The 20,934-nt window shown below is 40.6% G+C and overlaps 1 protein-coding gene across 2 annotated transcripts in view; it reads right to left on the reverse strand.

Annotated features, from left to right (window-relative positions):
• The window catches only part of vasna (vasorin a), a 44,559-nt gene that overhangs the window by 10,538 nt on the left and 13,087 nt on the right, over positions 1–20,934 (reverse strand). The gene's annotated exons all lie outside the window — the stretch shown is intronic.

Here is a 20,934-nt window from a genome sequence, read left to right on the forward strand (position 1 = left end):
TATATTAGGGGTGCAACGATATTCGTATTGATATTGAACCATTCGATACAGTACTTTCGGTTCGGTACGCATATGTATCGAACAATACAACATTTGTAATTTATTTTATCAGTTTTCCTTCTGACGATGCTTTCTGTGTGGAGCGCTCAGTGAATCTGTGTTCGACTACTCCGCCTAGGCTGCACTGTCGAGCGCAGATCCACTGAGCGCTCAACACAGACAGCATAGTCAGAAGGAAGAGCGCAGGGCAAGCTAGCGAGACAGAAGTTAAGCTCTCCTTGCAACAAGCAAATTGAACCTCATTCAGATCTGGCGTTTGGAATTATTTTGGTTTTCATGTGACGTATGACCCTGAAGGTAAGCGAGTCATGGACTAAAGTAAAACAGTATGTTGGATGTGCCATGCAATGCTCAATTACATTGGTGTGAACTAGTGTGTTAGCGCAGTTAGCTCGTTAACGTGTTGGCCGTCTAGCCCCATGCACGGAGCGATCCGCGGTAGCTCGTTAACGGAGATTTGCCGTGTTGTGGCGTTAAGGTCATTTCAACGAGATTAACCTGAAAGCACTAGTGGTAACACAACGAATATGACTGCACATTTATGCCGACATCATCCTAGTGCAAAGACAAGTGGAAGCAGACAAAAAAAAGCAAGCATGCTACTAACTTTAGCCGAGTCATTTAGACAGCTGTTAGCACATGATTCTCCTTATGCTGCTGAGAATATAGCTCAGAAGAAGCGTATTGGAGCGGATGATGCCGTCATTCACCTCCTACATCGTTCCCTCGCTCACCTGGAGACCGCTGGAAGCACTGTGAGAATCATGTTCTTTGATTTCTCCAGTGCCTTCAACACCATTCTTCCCTCGGTTCTAAAGGACAAGCTGGTGAACTCTGGAGTGGACCATCACCTCACTACCTGGATCCTGGACTACCTCACCGACCGACCACAGTATGTGAGGACTCAGGGCTGTGTGTCGGACAGGGTCGTCTGCAGTACGGGGGCCCCACAGGGAACGGTTCTGGCTCCGTTCCTCTTCACCATCTACACTGCAGACTTCTCCCACAATTCCACCCAGTGCTTCCTGCAGAAGTTCTCTGATGACTCTGCAATAGTCGGCCTCATCACTGATGGGGACGACAAGGAGTACAGAGGTCTGACCCAAGACTTTGTGGACTGGTGCCAGCTGAACTACCTCCAGATCAACGCCAGTAAAACCAAGGAACTGGTGGTAGACTTCCGCAGGCACAAGCATTCTCCACTGCAACCACTGAACATCCAAGGTATGGACATTGAGGCTGTGGACAGCTACAGGTACCTTGGTGTTCATCTGAACAATAGACTGGACTGGACTCATAACTCAGATGCCCTCTACAGGAAAGGGCAGAGCAGGCTGTAGCTGCTGCGGAGACTCAGGTCGTTTGGAGTGGAGGGCCCACTCCTGAAGAAATTCTATGACTCTGTTGTGGCTTCTGCTATCTTTTATGGCGTGGTCTGCTGGGGCGGCAGCATCTCTGCTGGGGACAGGAAGAGACTGAACAGGGTGATCCGAAGGGCCAGCTCTGTTCTAGGATGCCCTCTGGACCCAGTGGAGGTGGTGAGTGACAGGAGAACGGCGGCTAAGCTGTCATCCCTGATGGACAACATCTCCCACCCCATGCAGCAGACTGTGACAGCACTGAGCAGCTCCTTCAGTGGGAGACTGCGGCACCCACGGTGTGGGACGGAGAGATTTCGCAGGTCTTTCCTCCCCACTGCTGTCAGACTCCATAATAAAGACTTTAACTGATCAAACACACACATCCATACATATGCAATAATACTAAGTGCAATAATCCTTTCTGTCATCGTTGTATTTTTACTCAGTTGTATATAGTATTTGTATTTGTATTCTATTTTTATCTTATTGTATATTTATTTTATTTTATTCTACTGTATATAGTATTTTATTTTATTCTATTCTGTACAGTTGTGTACTGTATTTATTCTTGTTGTATTCTAATTTTTGCCTCATAACTTTTGCACTGTCCACTTCCTGCTGTGACAAAACAAATTTCCCACGTGTGGGACTAATAAAGGTTATCTTATCTTATCTTATCTTATAGTATAGCTTTTATTTTGGAAAGAGCCATTTCTCTGTAATAAACTCTCTTTTCCAAAGATGAGTGATTCCTCAATCAGATACAGGGCTTGCAATATCGCTAGCCCGACGTCCCGGAGCTAGCGATTTTTTCAGTCGGGCTACCAAAATCTATCTCTTCCCTGCCCGTCGGGCTATTGTAGGAAAAATATATGTCAATGCTTTTGCATTCTTTCGGAAATGTAGCTGGGTAATTATGTCATTGGCATCGGTGAGCCACTGTCAATATGTGACATATTGAAGTCGCGTTTGAATTTGCGCTTGTTTTTTGCTTTCACTTTGCAATCGTGCGAACTGTGTATAGAGAGCGACAGCACTGATCTGTGAGTGATGATAATTTGTGCACCAATTCCTCTGACATCGTCTTATTAATCGTTAGCTTACTATGCAAACATGACAAGTGAAATCTCCCACAGCAAGCTTAAACATGTGAGAGGTTGATCACGCAGAGAATCGCTGAGCTTATGTGAGTGCGTGTGTAAAAGCATTTCAGTTCTGCTGAGCCAAATAAGACAGGTCAGGGTGAAGAAGTGACAGCCAAAGAAAAGCTTACCACAAAACGGAAAAGTTATGACAAATCAGACTATAAGGCAAAAAGAAAGTGCAGCTTTATGGTTTCATGGACAAAAGAATCTCTGTGGCTGCGATATGACGAGCTAAATAACCAGGGCTGCACATAAGTGGTCCGCAGGTGCGCATTCGCTGTCAAAATAAAAAACACGCACAAGGGTTAGGGTTAAATTTAAAAACTGTACTTTTGAGTTAAAATATATATTTATAATTTTAATAAATGACAAATTAAAAATGCATGAACATTTTTTTGTATCGAAAAAATATCGAACCGTGACACCAAAGTATCGAACCGAACCGAACCGTGAATTTTGTGTATCGTTGCACCCCAAATATATATATAGATATATATATATCTATATATATATATATATATATATATATACATACACATACATATATATATACACATATCACCACCTGGGTCTGGGTGCAGTTCCCCCCTCCAGGGGCAAGGGTACCTAGACCCGGTTCGTAGAGTACGCTTGGGGAGTGTGATCGTGTGTACAGCGTCTCTTTATGTCTGTCTCCACGTTGGTTGAGTGTGGAGTAAGTGCATATGAGAGCATGAGGGTGTGAATGGATGTTTGTGTCTGTGTGTGTCTATATGTCAGGTTGGGTATCAGACGCCACCTCTCTGGGGACATCTCAGGCCCTCCAAGGTTTGGAGGCCTATCTCCACCCACCACCACTTCCCCTGCCAGTGGCGGACTCCCTCAGGTGTCGGTGCGTTGGTGGTTCTTTGTGTCTGGGGGTGGGCGTCCGGGTACACACCGGCTCACTCCTTGGCGGCCGTTTATCGGGGCCTGGAGCCTGGGGCTCGCTCGGGCCACTTCGGAGGTGGGGTGCCCCCGGCCTCTCGGCCTGGGGCTCGGTCACTCAGGCACAGCTGGCTGCCGGCGGAGCTCACGGGCGCGTCACTGCAACTCCCCCTGGCTTCTGCTCCGCGGCTGCTGAGTGAGCCCTCATCTGGGACTCTCCTCAGCTCTTACTGGGACAGTGGCGTGGCTGCCCCTCTGTTGGTCTTCCTTGGTCTCTTGTGTTCTGGGGGCCTCTGGATGTCTGGAGTTTTGATCTCCTCCATACCTGCTTCATACCCTGGAGGACGGGGCTGTGGCCCCCCCACACTCCCTAGCAGATCGTTACATGGAGAAACCTTTGGAATGCAAGCATGCTGATCCACACAGGTATGCACACAGGTGTGCACACGGGTATTCACAGACGCGGACTACAGCTTTCTTGGCTGCTGCCTCAAAGCACATTGTGCGCTGTCTATCTTGCGTGCTGCACAACATCGTTTATTATTTAGTATCTACTGATATCTACTGCTAGCTAGTTTATTGTGATGGTGCTGTTTTTTTTATTATGTTGGTCTTTGTTGTTTGCTTTCTCTTCTGTTTTTTTTCTCCATACAGGTGACCCAGGTGTTTTGTTTTTTTGTTTGTTTGTTTTTTTTTCTTTCTTCCCCTCCTTCTCACCGTCTCTTCTCCCCTTTGGTTTTCTTTCTCTCCCTCTCTTTCTTTCATTCTTTCTCCCTGTCCTATCCCCCAGTCATGTCTGTCCCGTTTGTAGCAACTGAAAATAAAAAAAATTCATAATTATAATAAAGGTCAATCAAATGGACCAATATGGCAAGGCCATGATGATCCACTTGGTAAAATAAATCCGCTTGGCATCTTTCTTGGCCTTAAGACAACAATTCTGATGGCTAAAGATCCAAACGGGACACAAAAAAAAAAAAAAAAAAAAAAAATATATATATATATATATATATATATATGTATATACACTCAACAAAAATATAAACGCAACACCTTTGTTACTGCTCCCATTCCCCATGGGATGGACGTAGAGACCTAAAATTCATTCCAGATGCACAATATAACCATCCCTCCCAAACAGTGGTCACAAATCAGTCCAAATGTGTGGTAGTGGGCACATCTGCCATATTGAGATAATCCATCCCACCTCACAGGTGTGCCACATCAGGATGCTGATCTGACATCATGAGTAGTGCACAGGTGTACCTCAGACTGCCCACAACAAAAGGCCACCCTTGGAATGTGCAGTTTTGTCTCACAGCAAAATGCCACAGATGCCACAAGCAATGAGGGAGCGTGCAATTGGCATGCTGACAGCAGGAATGTCAACCAGATCTGTCGCCCGTGCATTGAATGTTCATTTCTCAACCATAAGCCGTCTCCACAGGCGTTTCAGAGAATATGGCAGCACATCCAACCGGCCTCACAACCGCAGACCTCGTGTAACCACACCAGCCCAGGACCTCCACATCCAGCAGGTTCACCTCCAAGATCGTCTGAGACCAGCCACCCAGACAGCTGCTGGAACAATTGGTTTGCACAACCAAACAATTTCTGCACAAACTGTCAGAAACCGTCTCAGGGACGCTCAACTGCATGCCCGTCGTCCTCATCGGGGTCTTGACCTGACTCCAGCTCGTCGCCGTAACAGACTTGTGTGGGCAAATGCTCACATTCGATGGCGTCTGGCACGTTGGAGAAGTGTGCGCTTCACGGATGAATCATGGTTCACATTGTTCAGGGCAGATGGCAGCTGAGAATGTCCCAGTTCTTGCATGGCCAGCATACTCACCGGACATGTCACCCATTGAGCATGTTCGGGATGTGCTTGACCGGCGTATACGACAGCGTGTACCAGTTCCCACGAATATCCAACAACCTCGCACAGCCATTGAAGTGGAGTGGACCAACATTCCACAGGCCACAATTGACAATCTGATAGACTCCATGCGACGATGTGTTGCACTGCATGAGGCAAATGATGGTCACACCAGATACTGACCGGTTCTGGGTCCCCAGACCCCCAATAGCGCAAAAAACTGCACATTCCAGGGTGGCCTTTTGTTGTAGGCAGTCTGAGGTACACCTGTGCACTACTCATGATGTCAAATCAGCATCCTGATGTGGCACACCTGTGAGGTGGGATGGATTATCTCAATATGGCAGATGTGCCCACTACCACACATTTGGACTGATTTGTGACCACTGTTTGGGAGGGATGGTTATATTGTGTATCTGGAATGAATTTTAGGTCTCTACGTCCATCCCATGGGGAATGGGAGCAGTAACAAAGGTGTTGCGTTTATATTTTTGTTGAGTGTATATGTATGTATATATATATATATATATATATATATATATATATATATATATATATATATATATATATATACACATATATATACACACACATATATATATATATATATATATATATATATATATATATATATATATATATATATATATAGATATATATATATGTGTGTGTGTGTGTGTATATATATATACACAGTGGGGCAAAAAAGTATTTAGTCAGCCACCGATTGTGCAAGTTCCCCCACCTAAAATGATGACAGAGGTCAGTAATTTGCACCAGAGGTACACTTCAACTGTGAGAGACAGAATGTGAAAAAAAAAAATCCATGAATCCACATGGTAGGATTTGTAAAGAATTTATTCGTAAATCAGGGTGGGAAAAAAAAAAAAAAAAATATATATATATATATATATATATATATATATATATATATATATATATATATATTAGGGGTGCAACGATATTCGTATCGATATTGAACCATTCGATACAGTGCTTTCGGTTCGGTACGCATATGTATTGAACAATACAACATTTGTAATTTATTTTATCAACTTTCCTTCTGACGATGCTGTCTGTGTTGAGCGCTCAGTGAATCTGCGTTCGACTACTCCGCCTAGGCTGCACTGTCGAGCGCAGATCCACTGAGCGCTCAACACAGACAGCGTCGTCAGAAGGAAGAGCGCAGGGCAAGCTAGCGAGACAGAAGTTAAGCTCTCCTTGCAACATGGCAAATTGAACCTCCCCCACCCTCATTCAGATCTGGCGTTTGGAATTATTTTGGTTTTCATGTGACGTATGACCCTGAAGGTAAGCGCGTCATGGACTAAAGTAAAACAGTATGTTGGATGTGCCACGCAATGCTCAATTACATGGGTGGGAACTAGTGTGTTAGCGCAGTTAGCTCGTTAACGTGTTGGCCGTCTAGCCCCATGCACGGGGCGATCAGGGGTAGGTCGTTAACGGAGATTTGCTGTGTTGTGGAGTTAAGGTCATTTCAACGAGATTAACCTGAAAGCACTAGTGGTAACACAACGAATATGACTGCACATTTACTCCGACATCATCCTAGTGCAAAGACAAGTGGAAGCAGACAAAAACAACAAGCAAGCATGCTACAAACTTTAGCTGAGTCATTTAGACAGCCGTTAGCACATGATTCTCCTTATATGTTTAATATGCTGCTGAGAATATAGCCCAGAAGAAGCGGATAGTATAGCTTTTATTTTGGAAAGAGACATTTCTCTGTAATAAACTCTCTTTTCCAAAGATGAGTGATTCCTCAATCAGATACAGGGCTCGCAATATCGCTAGCCCGACATCCCGGGGCTAGCGATTTTTCCAGTCGGACTACCAAAATCTATCTCTGCCCTGCCCGTCGGGCTATCGTAGGAAGGAAAAATATATGTCAATGCTTTTGCATTCTTTCGGAAATGTAGCTGGGTAATTATGTCATTGGCATCGGTGAGCCACTGTCAATATGTGACATATTGAAATCGCGTTTGAATTTGTGCTTGTTTTTTGCTTTCACTTTGCAATCGCGCGAACTGTGTATAGAGAGCGACAGCACTGATTGGTGAGTGATGATAATTTGCGCACAAATTCCTCTGACATCGTCTTATCAATCGTTAGCTTACTATGCAAACATGACAAGTGAAATCTCCCGCAGCAAGCTTAAACATGTGAGAGGTTGATCGCGCAGAGAATCGCTGAGCGTTATGTGAGTGCGTGTGTAAAAGCAGCAGGATATATATTTCAGTTCTGCTGAGCCAAATAAGACAGGTCAGGGTGAAGAAGTGACAGCCAAAGAAAAGCTTACCACAAAACGGAGTAGTTATGACAAATCAGACTATAAGGCAAAAAGAAAGTGCAGCTTTATGGTTTCATGGACAAAAGAATTTCCGTGGCTGCAATATGACGAGCTAAATAACCAGGGCTGCACATAAGTGGTCCGCAGGTGCGCATTCGCTGTCAAAATAAAAAACACGCACAAGGGTTAGGGTTAAATTTAAAAACTGTACTTTTGAGTTAAAATATATATTTATAATTTTAATAAATGACAAATTAAAAATGCATGAACATTTTTTTGTATCGAAAAAATATCGAACCGTGACACCAAAGTATCGAACCGAACCGAACCGTGAATTTTGTGTATCGTTGCACCCCAAATATATATATAGATATATATATCTATCTATATATATATATATATATATATATATATATATATATATATATATATATATATATATATATATATATATACATATACATACACATACACATACATATATATATACACATATCACCACCTGGGTCTGGGTGCAGTTCCCCCCTCCAGGGGCAAGGGTACCTAGACCCGGTTCGTAGAGTACGCTTGGGGAGTGTGATCGTGTGTACAGCGTCTCTTTATGTCTGTCTCCACGTTGGTTGAGTGTGGAGTGTGTGGAGCATTCGCTGTCAAAATAAAAAACACGCACAAGGGTTAGGGTTAAATTTAAAAACTGTACTTTTGAGTTAAAATATATATTTATAATTTTAATAAATGACAAATTAAAAAGGCATGAACATCTTTTTTTGTATCGAAAAAATATCGAACCGTGACACCAAAGTATCGAACCGAACCGTGAATTTTGTGTATCGTTGCACCCCTAATAAATATATATATATATATATATATATATATATATATATATATATATATATATATATATATATATATATATATATAGGAGCTGAACCTAACAAGCTGCTTTAAGTTACTCACGCCCTTATTCAGACATCCCAACAGTAATGGAAAGAACCATGTCACATGTGATATTTATCTTAGATGGTGCACAGAACTGTCCATGTGCTGATTCCAACATGTAATCCAAAGGCATACATGACTTATCAGCAGTAACAGTAACATGCGTACATGTATAATTAAATGTGACTTTTAGTTGCCCATATAAGTATTTCATGAGCTGTTTTTATTCTTCATGTTTCACAAAAAGAAAAAGTACAATATAAAATAAACTGCCTCTTTGTCCCTGTTTACTAAATAACTTTCAAAATATCTTTTAATAATGTTGTCACAAGCTGTAGCTACAATACTGTAGCTGTGTGTTTGATATCAACACACAGGAGGTTGGGAAGCGTATCTGTAACCGGAAGGTCGCCGGTTCGATCCCTGGGCTCTCTGTCCTGGTCTTTGTGTCCTTGGGCAAGACACTTCACCTACCGCCTACTAGTGTTGGCCAGAGAGGCCGATGGCGCGATATGGCACCCTCGCTTCTGTCAGTCTGCCCCAGGGCAGCTGTGGCTACAACCGTAGCTTGCCTCCACCAGTGTGTGAATGTGAGAGTGAATGAATAGTGGCATTGTAAAGCGCTTTGGGTGCCTTGAAAAGCGCTATATAAATCCAATCCATTATCAATATCAGTTGGTGTAAATAATTTTCAGTCATCTATCAAAACCTTGTCTCATTATGTCTTTTGACCTTTTTGACCAGAAATATTTTTCCAAAACTTATAAAACTTACCTGATGTCAGACAGCAGCAATGTAAATTATTAAAACTTGTGTATGCTTTACTTTCTACATCTTTGTTTAATCTTGACCATTGTTAATTTCAGTCAAGTAAAAGGAAAATAAGTTGGCAAGGCTTTTAGATAAGTGTTAAACACCACTGTGGCAGGCCAAATGAAATGCCTTAAACATAATATTTTCAAAGAGCTTACAGGAAAGCACATTTATTCTTAACTTTCTGCTTCACAAACACCTCATCTATTTTGAAATTTCAAAGGAATGACAGGATAAGTAGGAGGGGAAATAAGGAAAGCTTAAAGCTCAATCTCAACATAAGCACTTTAAGTTCCTCTGTTTCTTCTGCTGTCTGATATTAACCGGGTGCCAACATCATAAAGCCAAGAATCTGCCAAGTACAGCACTCCAAAAAAATGGACATACACAGTGCACGCAAGTAATCCTGCATTACGCTGCAGTCACAGAACTTGTTGCAAAACCAGTTCTCTTTATTCTTTCGTACGTGTATAATTAAATGTCACTGCTTTTTGTTGTCACAGTAGGACTTAATGGCACACAGCATATCCTTAGCCATGGAGGCTGTGTGTTGAAAGGGGAACGTGCTCATCAGAAGATGAAAATTAAACAGTTCGGCACACACCCGACCTGCAGAACAGCAACTCACAGGCCTCTGAATGTATTCACACAGGCACGCACACATTCTTGCACATGTTCACGCCAGGAGACACACACAAACACAGAGTCTACAACACAGCTGGATTTTGTTACCCACAATACACTGCAGCCATCTCTCACTGTGAGACAGAATGAAAGGCCCACATAAACTTTACTCCTCCCCTGTGATAAGAAGTGGGCAGCAAGAATAAATGGAGATGGGGAATTGCAGAGAACGAGTGTGAGAGGCAAGATGTTTAAATAGCTGGTTCGTTGACGCCTGCCACAGTTCATCCACAATTTGCTGTATACAAAGACTCACTCATCTAAACTTAAAGTGCATGGCAAAACCCAAACATGATTGTGTTGTGTATTCTCTCAAAGCAAGGTGCAAGGAGTCTTGGTCCTGTAGAAGCACAACTATGGTGACTTGACGACATAAGAAAGAAATTCCGCAGCATTATTATAAGTTGAACCTTATTTTGAAAATCCGCAGAACAGTTACATGGCTTAAAAAAGTCATAACAACAACCTCAAGAAACCTGAGCAGGCTTGTACAAAACATTCTGCTCTGCTTTTGGTTTGTTGCTATGACTTCTGGTCCATCAAACTTTATTGGACTGATGTCACTATTTTCCCAAATGTCAGCAATGAAATTAATGAAAAATAAACCTCAAATTGGTACTTGCTATGAATTATAATTTACCTCAAAAAGAACATATGCTCCCTCTCTCTCTCTCTTGCCCTCTTTCTCCCCCTTGCTATGGCTGGCTGTACTGTATTGTACAAAAGAGACGTATACCACTGTTAGTTGTCAAGAATAGGATCATAAGAAGATCAACAATGGAAACAACACTCTTTGCAGAAAGCTTGTTATCTGACGCATGACCTTAGGGGGTTTGCACTGCCATTTCTCCCACTGAAAACTATCATTCGGTCACTAGATTGTAGAGGTAGATGCTGCTCTTATCAATGATTATCATGATGACCCTTGAGATGATAGTCATATCAGAAACTTTACAAATAGCAACTGCACTAGAAATATTCCAGAGACGCACAAGGAAACAACCATGAAGGGGAGATCATCCAAATGTCAAACAACTTTTGTATTTGATCTTATTATTTGTGGAGTTGTGAAACTTTATAATGGCAAATTTTATAGTATGTTGAAGGTTAAAGATTGCTCGTGTTGAAAGCTAATATGCAAATTACGGAAATTTGCATTGTTCTTACTGCTACCAAAGGCTGTGCTGCGTTTCCCTCTTGGCTAGAATATCCAGATAAATGACCAATGCAAAAGGGCAGAATAAATTTAGAACATTGTTGTTTAATTATTGAATAATTATTGTCTTTACTCTTTATTCCTATCCAGTTTAAGTACTTACATGTCAAAGAAAGTAGGACAGCTAGGTGGTGAAGGCTACCTAAAACACTGGTATTAATTACACTTCATACACAGCAAAATCTCCAGTGTTAATTTAACACTGGAGATTTTGCTGTGTACCAGCATTATGAGGATTGGTAAACAGAAACTGCTAAAAAAAAAAAAAAAGAACCAACTACAACGGCTGTGTAAAAGTGCAAATAATTGAGCAGTCATTTAGATAAATTATGTAGAACACAAATGCTTTTGGTAGCAAATTATTCACATTTGTTTTTCTCCTGACACTAAATTGGATGATGGAGAGACTGGCAGATGTGAAAGAAAAAACATCAGTGGTGAGGGCACAAAGAAGTAAAGTGGCGATCATAAATTTGTGTTAAAAAGTTGTTCTGCAGGGAGGTTACTTCATTTTCTTTTAGAAAATAAAGGAGTCTTGATTTAGTGGTGCCAAATCTTCCAAAGAGGAATATCGTGTTACCTCATGCTTGAAAAGCTTACCAGTAAAATCAGTTTAACAAGGTCTTTCTTTCTAAAACTCTTACCCCACAACTGTTTTGTAAGAAGATCAATTATAGCCATGCACTGTATCTGTACTGTACTGGGGTTGCACAGGAATGTGAAAGCACATGGACAAACATGTGTAAGGATATTATAAATAAAACAGATTAAGGCTTAACACACACAAAGTAAATAGAAATGTTATTCTGATGGGCGTGCTGCATGAAAGTTCAGTTGTGTAAAGGATTTTGTGGTTGAGCAAGTCTCTTTATTTTACCATGACCTCAAAAGTTATGACTTCTAGGATTAGTTTGTTAATCTGAGCCTGACGTGACGTCTTTTCTTTCTTGCCTTAGGAACATATAACGGAGAGTTGCATCAGTCTTATCTGGATAGAGTGTCAACAAGCTGGATTTATGTTGCATCACCTATTCTCATAACCCAAGTATCAGTATAGTAAAAAAAATTAACAGAAGATTAGATTAATATATACCATTGGGTGAGATTAAATGAATATATAATCAGGGCTTTATGGTCTGAGATTACCAATGCAATGACTGTAAATACAAATCATCCAAAAACTATAAATGACAATCCAAAAATTACAAAACGCAAAGGAAATGTTTATATATTGTATTGTTTTCCCATTGATTTGATTTTTACTCATGGGAGTAGTACTTTAGTAGTAGTTTTCCTCTACAAATATAATTAATTAAAAAGTCTTCTGTGTGAAAAAAATAACAGAGAAAGATAATCAGCTGTCTCCGATGAGCCTCTCATTCTCCATATGGAGTAGTCTTGTACTGTAGCTAGGATTTTTTACTTTGCACAGCAGCTGTGAGCTGGCACAGTGCAGCAATCTGTTGAAGTATTGAGTCTCGTGCAGTCCTTTAATGTGAAATAATACATTTTAATGATCGAAACTATAAAAGAAACATTCCCACAAAGTTAGTCATTGCCTGTGAGGTTTTTGGCATCACATGTGCTGACAATCTATATTAGGATGAAGAAGAATCGCATGCACAATGAGCCACATGAAAGCCACGATAAATAAATTACATTAAAAGCTTAGGTACAAATACAATTTATATTTCTTTGTCATTCTCTTCAACTGCATTTACTCCTTGACTTGTTCTTCTGTGTACTCTTAATAGAACCATTGTTTTTGGCAAAGTAGCAGCTCCACACTTAGAGACGTATCTGTGACTCCTCTTACTATGTTCCCCTCTGTCTCTCATTAACCGTACCTGCTTTTGTACTGTTAATAGAAGCAGTTACATACCAGCTAAATTGTATGATAGGACAACCTTTCTGACACTGGTAAGGGTAGCTTCAGATATATTATGAGGTTTGAAATATCAGATAAATGGCAATTTGAGCTGAAAAGCCAGAGTAGGGATCCAGTATCTGCCCTCTAGTAACTTACAATGGGTGAGTTGCAGTATCCTGTAAACAAAAATCTATCAGTGAAAGTATTATGACTTTAAGTCTGCCAGCACATAATGACAATTAACCTGGTTATTGCCTTGTAGATATGAGATTCGTGCAGAGGATGTGTAATTACCAGGAGAAGCCATTATAGAAGCACTGAACAAAGTAACCTCAGACAGCTTTGTGGATGGTTTTGGCCTCTGGCGGTTTCACCAATGCCTTGGTGTGGTGTTTTAAGGTGTGGAAGTGTTCCAGTTATGCTCCTGCTATGCTGAAAATGCAGAGCAGTGTGCTGCGGCTGCCTGTTAGACCTTGAGTCCTATCTGTGGGTTTAAGGAACATTTCCGTAAGGAAATCCAGTCCCCTTCCCAGTAGAATACTAGAAGGTAAGCTTAGCTTGAGGTATTCATGGGCAAATGTATACAGAAGAATATCTGAACAGATTTAGATTTCCTCCTGAAGTAAATCCAAACAGAGCTGTACTGACAAGTACTTGACAGTAGAACAGTGTTAGTGTTGTTGTCGTTTTGTATTTGATTGGACTTTGTTTTTAAATAGGTGCAGATACTTTGGCTAATCTTACAGGGACTGAATGATTCTTAAGAATTGGTTGGCTTTATTACTCTTCATTGCTATCTACTTTTTAAAATCAGAATCTTAGCCATTACCAGGACTTACTAGGACACAATTTCTAACAAGCACATCTGTTATGCCCCAGATGTACCTTTCAACAATGATAATTGCTGAACTGCATTTTGGTCTCTCTGTGCCAGGGTTTCTGGCAAACCTTAAAGAGTCATTTTTTTCATCACGTTATAAGGTAACGTGATGAAAGGTGTTTACCAAGGTGATAAGGTGTTTACCAAGTGAAGTTAAAAGCAATTATGTTGTTTTTGTGTCTGATCCACCAGCATAACAAGAAGGTGCTATGGAGCTATTTGCTGCTCCCTTTAGGGTTCACCAAAGCAGATAATCTGCCTTCATTCCACCCGATCCCTAGCATGTCCTCCCCTCCTCCATGAACCTCTTTTGTGGTCTTCTTCTTTTCTTCTTCTTTTCTGCCAGCTAAATCCTCAAGATCCTTGGTCCAGTAAATCCACTATCCCTCTGCAAATGTCCAAACCATTTCAGCCTTGCTTCACTAAGTGTATCTCCAACCTGATCAACCTGAGCTGTACTAATTTCTAATCCTATCCACTCTGGTCACTTCCAGTGAAAAATTTAACATTTTCAATTTTGTCACCTCCATCTCCTCCTGTCTTTTTATCTGTGTCACTGCCTCCAGCAGATCTCACTATCAACTTATAAACCTTCCGTTTCACTACTCCTGTCACAAATCACCCTTAACATTCACAGTTCACCCCAGGGATGTAAACTCTTCAAACTTGGGGTCAGCTGTGGCTCAGAGTGATTCACATCCCAGCTCCTCCAGACTGCATGTTTGAAGTAAAGCAAGACACTGAACCCCAAGTTGTCAGAGTACAACTGAGTTCACTTCTGTGAATGTGTGTGTAACTGTGTGAATGAGGCTTATAGTAAAAAATACCTTGATTGCTCAGTTGAAGTAGAAAAGCGCTATATAAGAAAATCTAGGGCAGAAAACACATTTATTGTGCCTTGCTGCTATTAACTCATCAAACAGCTCTACACCACACTAACAGAACACAAACTGAACTTTCATTCATTTTGCTAACTAGAAGAATATGTCTGTGTAAATAAATAAATAAATACATTTTTATTTATATAGCACCTTTCAAGACGGAATCACAAAGTGCTGAAAGATTTTTCAGCCTTTCAATGAGGATGTGGTGGTCAACTGTGTCGAAAGCTGATGTTAGGTCCAACATGAGTAGAACAGAGCATTTTCCTGCATCATTATTCACCAGGCTTTCACTAGAGACCCTAAGAAGAGCTGTCTCCGTGGAGTGAAATCGACGAAAACCTGACTGAAACTTATTGTAAATGCCATGTTTATCTAGAGCTGCCATAAGTTGCTTAGCCACAACCTTTTCTAGAAGCTTAGCAAAGGTTGTGTATCTTGATATGCTTTTGTTTCTTCTTGATGTGTTTACTTGTGGTACACTGGCCACATGCCTGCATTCAGGGTGAATGTTGGTGACACCGGGTTTTCCACAGAGTTGAAGCCTCAACATCAGCAATGAGGCACCACAAGCACAGTTGGGTATTCTGATGTAACAATTGGAGCAGCAAACAAGTCACAAAATCGAAGGTTGTGTGCATGTCTTCACGCTCAAGTGCTTCCAAATCTGTTTTGTCAATCAACAGTTGTAAATAAGCCTGTCACCTGGAGTCAGCTTCACACAGGTGTGCCAGCAGGCAAAGGGCAACAGGCACAACCCATACAAGCATGCCTATTCTTTCACCCACCTTCTCTTCTTACTATTTGTAAAAAAATTTCTAAACCGTCCCAGTGAGGTATGTAATCCTCCAGATGCTCCTTTTGTGGGTATTTTCCTTATAGCAAGAGTAAGTGCATAAAAACAAGTCTGATATAAGTAACGCACACGTAACTTGCTATTGTCTTTTTGAAATGTTTGTAGAGTCACCCCGAAGCAGTGAGCCTCCTCATTCACCTTCCTTGGATATATCACTTCTTGGCCTGCAGTCACTTGTCGCTCACTTTAAAGCACTGTTCACTGTAAACAGAATCTCTGCAGCAAAGACAGTGATAGAAGTCACAACAGCAATGAAGACTTTTGAAAAAGAGCCAAGGTTCTCTGAGATTTTTACTGTCATTTTTCTCAATTAAGTAAGCCCGCCCCATCTTCATTTCTATTGCAGCCTACAATCATTATTTTATATGACAAATTACGTCTTTAATGTTAAACACACGTGTGATGTAACTGTTCCTCCTTCATCTTTCTCCCTTACCTCCACCCCAGTTACTGACTGATGTTTGCCTGTTTGCCAACAGGGCGCCCTCATGTGTGTTCAGCCCTCTGGCAGGGTCCCTGTTAGGCATGACTGTGAGGGAAAAGTCGGATGGTAGAGGCCTGTTCTCCGGTTTGTGCAAGTTTAAGACAGATAGCATCTTCACAGCTTATCTGCACTTTGAGACATCAAGCTCAGGTTTGGTTCAGACTAATTTCATTTGTTTGGTTCATCACCGCAAACATACACAGAGACAGAATGTTAAGAAAGCAGAAACTCGAACTGAAGCTTATCTTAATTGGCCGTTTACTGGTCCACATGAACCATCTGTAACCATGTGTACAGAGTATCCCATTCATATGCACTCAACTAACTTTGAGTTACCAGAACCCAACAATAAAATTATCTTGGATAATTATTGATTTTAGGGGTTATAATCACTTTTGTGTTTGATTGTATTGAACTAGTGACCTGTCCAGGGTGTACAGCTGCCTTTTAGCCTATTTCAGCTGGGGTACGCACAAGTCCATAACTTTAAATCTTCCCCCCCATGAAAACTACATTTAACCTCACCTGTACCCTGATGAATTTTGACAACTCAATATACATCAATAAATGACAACTTGATTTTCGTTTTTTCTAAGGCTAGGTCTAGTAAGCCAATCGCCCTCACTAACTTCTGATGCAAACCCAGTTATTTTGTCCTGGAATCAGGCCTAATATAAGACAAAAACTGCTCAATTCAGAAAAAAGAAACAATAGTTACTCCTAGTATGCTTAGAAAGAGTTTAGTTGGATAAGCAGTTATAAAATTAATTCATCCAACGATTTCCTCAACCACTTATCTAATTTAGGGTTGTGTTGACCTCTTTTTTGTTGTAGCCTCACATTTCATAAATTTGAGGATGTGAAGTTAGTTTGAGGATGTTAACGTAATACTTATTCAGTCTAATTTAGAAGAAACTGGAGGTCTCATTTCCACAACATTTTTAGCTTACTGGAGAAAGTGTATTAAAAACGTGTATTCAGGTTTTTTCACCTGACTTTAAGTCAGACCCCGGTTTCTGCAAACGTGCAAACGCTGGGAATTTATTTATTTTTGGCTCACGCTGATTATGTTAGCTTATCCAACTAATATTCTAGTTAATAATCTTTTATACATATACAAAAGGGCTGAAATAATTACAGAAAAGCAAAGAAATGTTCTTACTATATACTTTCGTTTACCTGCATATAGGTGATATGCAACCAGCTTCTCTTTTTCCAGCATGTTACACTATATTTATTCAGACATTTCTTTATATTATGTTATATTTCTTTATGTTTTAGTGTTCAAAATATTACATAGAACCAAATTTGTTCTGTGAACATGCCGGAACTTATTTTCACCACAAGCTTCGGATGCTAGAGCACCGCTTGCGCAACTGTCATGGGAGTTCTCGCTTGACCAAAATGTACTCTGTAATTTGTGCAGAAATTTCACTGGGGTGGTGAAAAATCAGAAGCAGTGTTGTTGTTTACAGTCACACATCTAAAGATCAAATTTCACCTTCTGAAAAACCCATTAATATGAGGCACAAGCGGTTCATGTTTGTATGTAGACGTGCATCACTAAAGAACGATTTTGGCATCGATGTGGGATGAGTGTTTACTTTGTCACTTATCTATTTACTTTACCTCCTGACAGATGCTTTAAAATAAACACACGCACACATACACACACACACACAAGCCCATTCTTGTCCCTGCTGGAAGGGGAATCAATTAGTGCAAACTGAACTGCGTGTGTGTATGTTTGTTTGGCTCAGTTAAAGCCACTGACCTTGACTGGTTCATGACCCAGAAACAAAGGCTGCATTTTACACAGGAACAGATTTTTAACTCTTTGCAGTGCTGTTCAGAGCTAAACCAGGCCGTCTGTTCTATCAGCTTTACAAGACCAGACCTGTTCCCTGCCAGCATTTCCACAGTGTGAACGCAGCTACAGACACATAAAATGTGTCCTGGGAGGGCGACTTTGCTGAGAAGCCTTTGTGTCGGTGAGAGACGGGAAATATATGCGTATGAAACATACACACAAACAAACACACTCTCTAAATTACTCATCTTCCCAGCACACCATTTATAATGGCAGGAACCAGGTTTTCTATCTGTTTGTGCTTGCCTCACTATCAGCGCTCACAGATAATCAAACTCATCATCACATACCTCGAATAACCGGTAACTGCCTTCCAGTCAGTCTGCAGTAAAGTGACTATAACTTACTGTGGTGCACCGCAGAGTGTAAGATTGCGAGTCGAACCACTTAAGTCGTCCAACGAATGATGTAGTGTCACGAGGTCAAAGGTCATGTTAACAGTCTGTCTTACTTCTTAGGTTTGTTTTCATTCAAGAAGGAATGTGATGGATGTTAAACAGCAAACTATACAGAAAAAGGAATAGGTTAAATCAGAAATTTGCCTCTGTGTGCAACCGATTCATTTCTGTTATCGCTGCTAGTAGGGCTGAACGATTATGGAAAATAATCTAATTGCGATTTTTTGCCCCAATATTGCGATTGCGATGCGATATGCGATTATTTTTTAAGGTCTTTGTCTTCTGTATTATTAAACAAAGACAAGCAATACATCATATAGTATGGCCAATACTATATTACATTAATTTTAAACTGTTCTTTCCTGGAAGACAGACCTCTGTTATGATGACATGAGGTGATGCATGAATTGATGACTGACATTTTTATTTAACTTCTTCAATCACAACAGTATATTTGAACATACACAATAGTTTATTTTTAGCTTACAAACATCTGAGCATAAAGTGCTGACAAGGAACCCTGGTGTAAACATTAAAATGAAAGTCAGTACAATGTGCAGATTGCAGAAATATACATAAAAAAAAATCAGTGGCTTTACCACACTCAGTTTTTCGACATCTGTGAACTACTAGACAGTCATTCAATTAAAAAATAATATTAAATAAATAAAACTAATAAATAAAAAATACACACATCTTACTGATCTTTGCAGTCAGTAACATTACACATAAAGTGCAAACATAATAGCAATTGTATAAACACACACACAAACACGCCTTTAAAATTTAAAGGCGTGAAATTGGACGGTCTAGCCTTCTGAATCAGAAGGCTAGTTCTGATTAGCGTCACCGCTGTCTCGGTGGAGTTTAATAAACTCGGCCGTCTGCTTCTTGCTATCTAAAATATAACCAGACACTGGTGTAAATTCTCGACTGTCTCATACTTCTGTTTAATAAGTTTTCTGTTTGACGTTTAGTCAGCTGTGTGAAAACCAAGGAGGAACCCACCCGGGGGATTAATAAAGTTTTATTTTATCTAATCTAATAACTTTAATCTCAGCCAAACCGATTTACTCACGAACAAACAAAACACTGAAAAAAGCCCAACAATAACATTTTTAGGTTGTCTAAGTGACTTATATATTATGTTTAACCCGAGCAGCGAAACTCCGCGGTGATCTGAAAATGATGTGCCGGGAGTTGTGCCGTTCTCGGCCGCATCAGTAACCCTCGAGCTCCCGGCTAGCTGTCGAGCTGGTGGGTAGCAGACGCCTCTGAAAACGTCAAGCACTTTTGCAAATATGGGATATCTTGATAAACCGAGCAGATATTTGATGTTTACACAACTACTTTCTCGCCTGAAAATATGTTAAAAGTTTATTTTGTGACCCAGAAAGATTAGTATGAGTAATTTTAAAACTTAGTAGCGGCCGCCATTGCTGGAAACTGGAGTTTGGCTGGGCCGCGCTATGAATTCTGGGATATGGTAGTAATTTGGACAGCCTTCGGCACGTCGCTGTGACGTAATCGGTCTACAAATGCGGCCTCAGGAGGATGCAGCCCATGAATTTGGACATGTCCAGAGTATAATCGCAGCCTTTGCGGTTAGAAAATTGCACTTGATCATGTCGCGATATTATCGCAAATGCGATATATCGTTCAGCCCTAGCTGCTAGCATGCTTTTTTTTGATGGCCCCACATTGCAAAACTATGACTTTAGTATTATAGCTAACCAAAAATATGTTGATTTCAGTGATGAGTAAAGCTGTATCGTCTCTTTAACCGATCGACTGCTTGAAGTAGAGGAGGATGTACTGTAAGTGTTTAAATCAAGATTACCTTAATTTGCTACAGCATCAGTGTTGGTGTTGTTTCTTCATCATCATAATAATGTTTGTCCAGGATCAATATTACAACAGACCAATCACGTTGTGATGTCATATCTTTGGAATGTGGAGGAAAAAGGAAAAGAAATGCCTTTGTTTACATATAACACCCTTCTAAAATAAATGGTAATCATTCCAAGTGTTTTCTTTATTCCTTTATTCTTTAGAATATATAATAGTGCTTTCAGCGTTAGCACGGTTAGCTCGTTAACGCTTTAGCACCGTGCAGCCCCACGCACGGGGTGATCCGCATTAACTCGCTAACGGAGATTTGCCGCGTTAATGCAGTTATGGCGTTAACGTCATTTTAATATGCAAATGTTTGCAAAGTTTAACCTCACATTTGGCCCATTCGTTTTTAACAAGGTGTTACTTAGATTGGTGACAATCAGCAAAAGTTCAGTAAACACAAACATAAAGTTTGCAGGTGCTAACAGGTTTTGGCACTTCCACAGAACTCAAAGTAAAGGGTGGTTTCAAAGGTTGTTTGTTCC

This window comes from Maylandia zebra, linkage group LG6, assembly GCF_041146795.1.
Source record: "Maylandia zebra isolate NMK-2024a linkage group LG6, Mzebra_GT3a, whole genome shotgun sequence".
In the NCBI taxonomy this organism is placed as follows: Eukaryota; Metazoa; Chordata; class Actinopteri; order Cichliformes; family Cichlidae; genus Maylandia; species Maylandia zebra.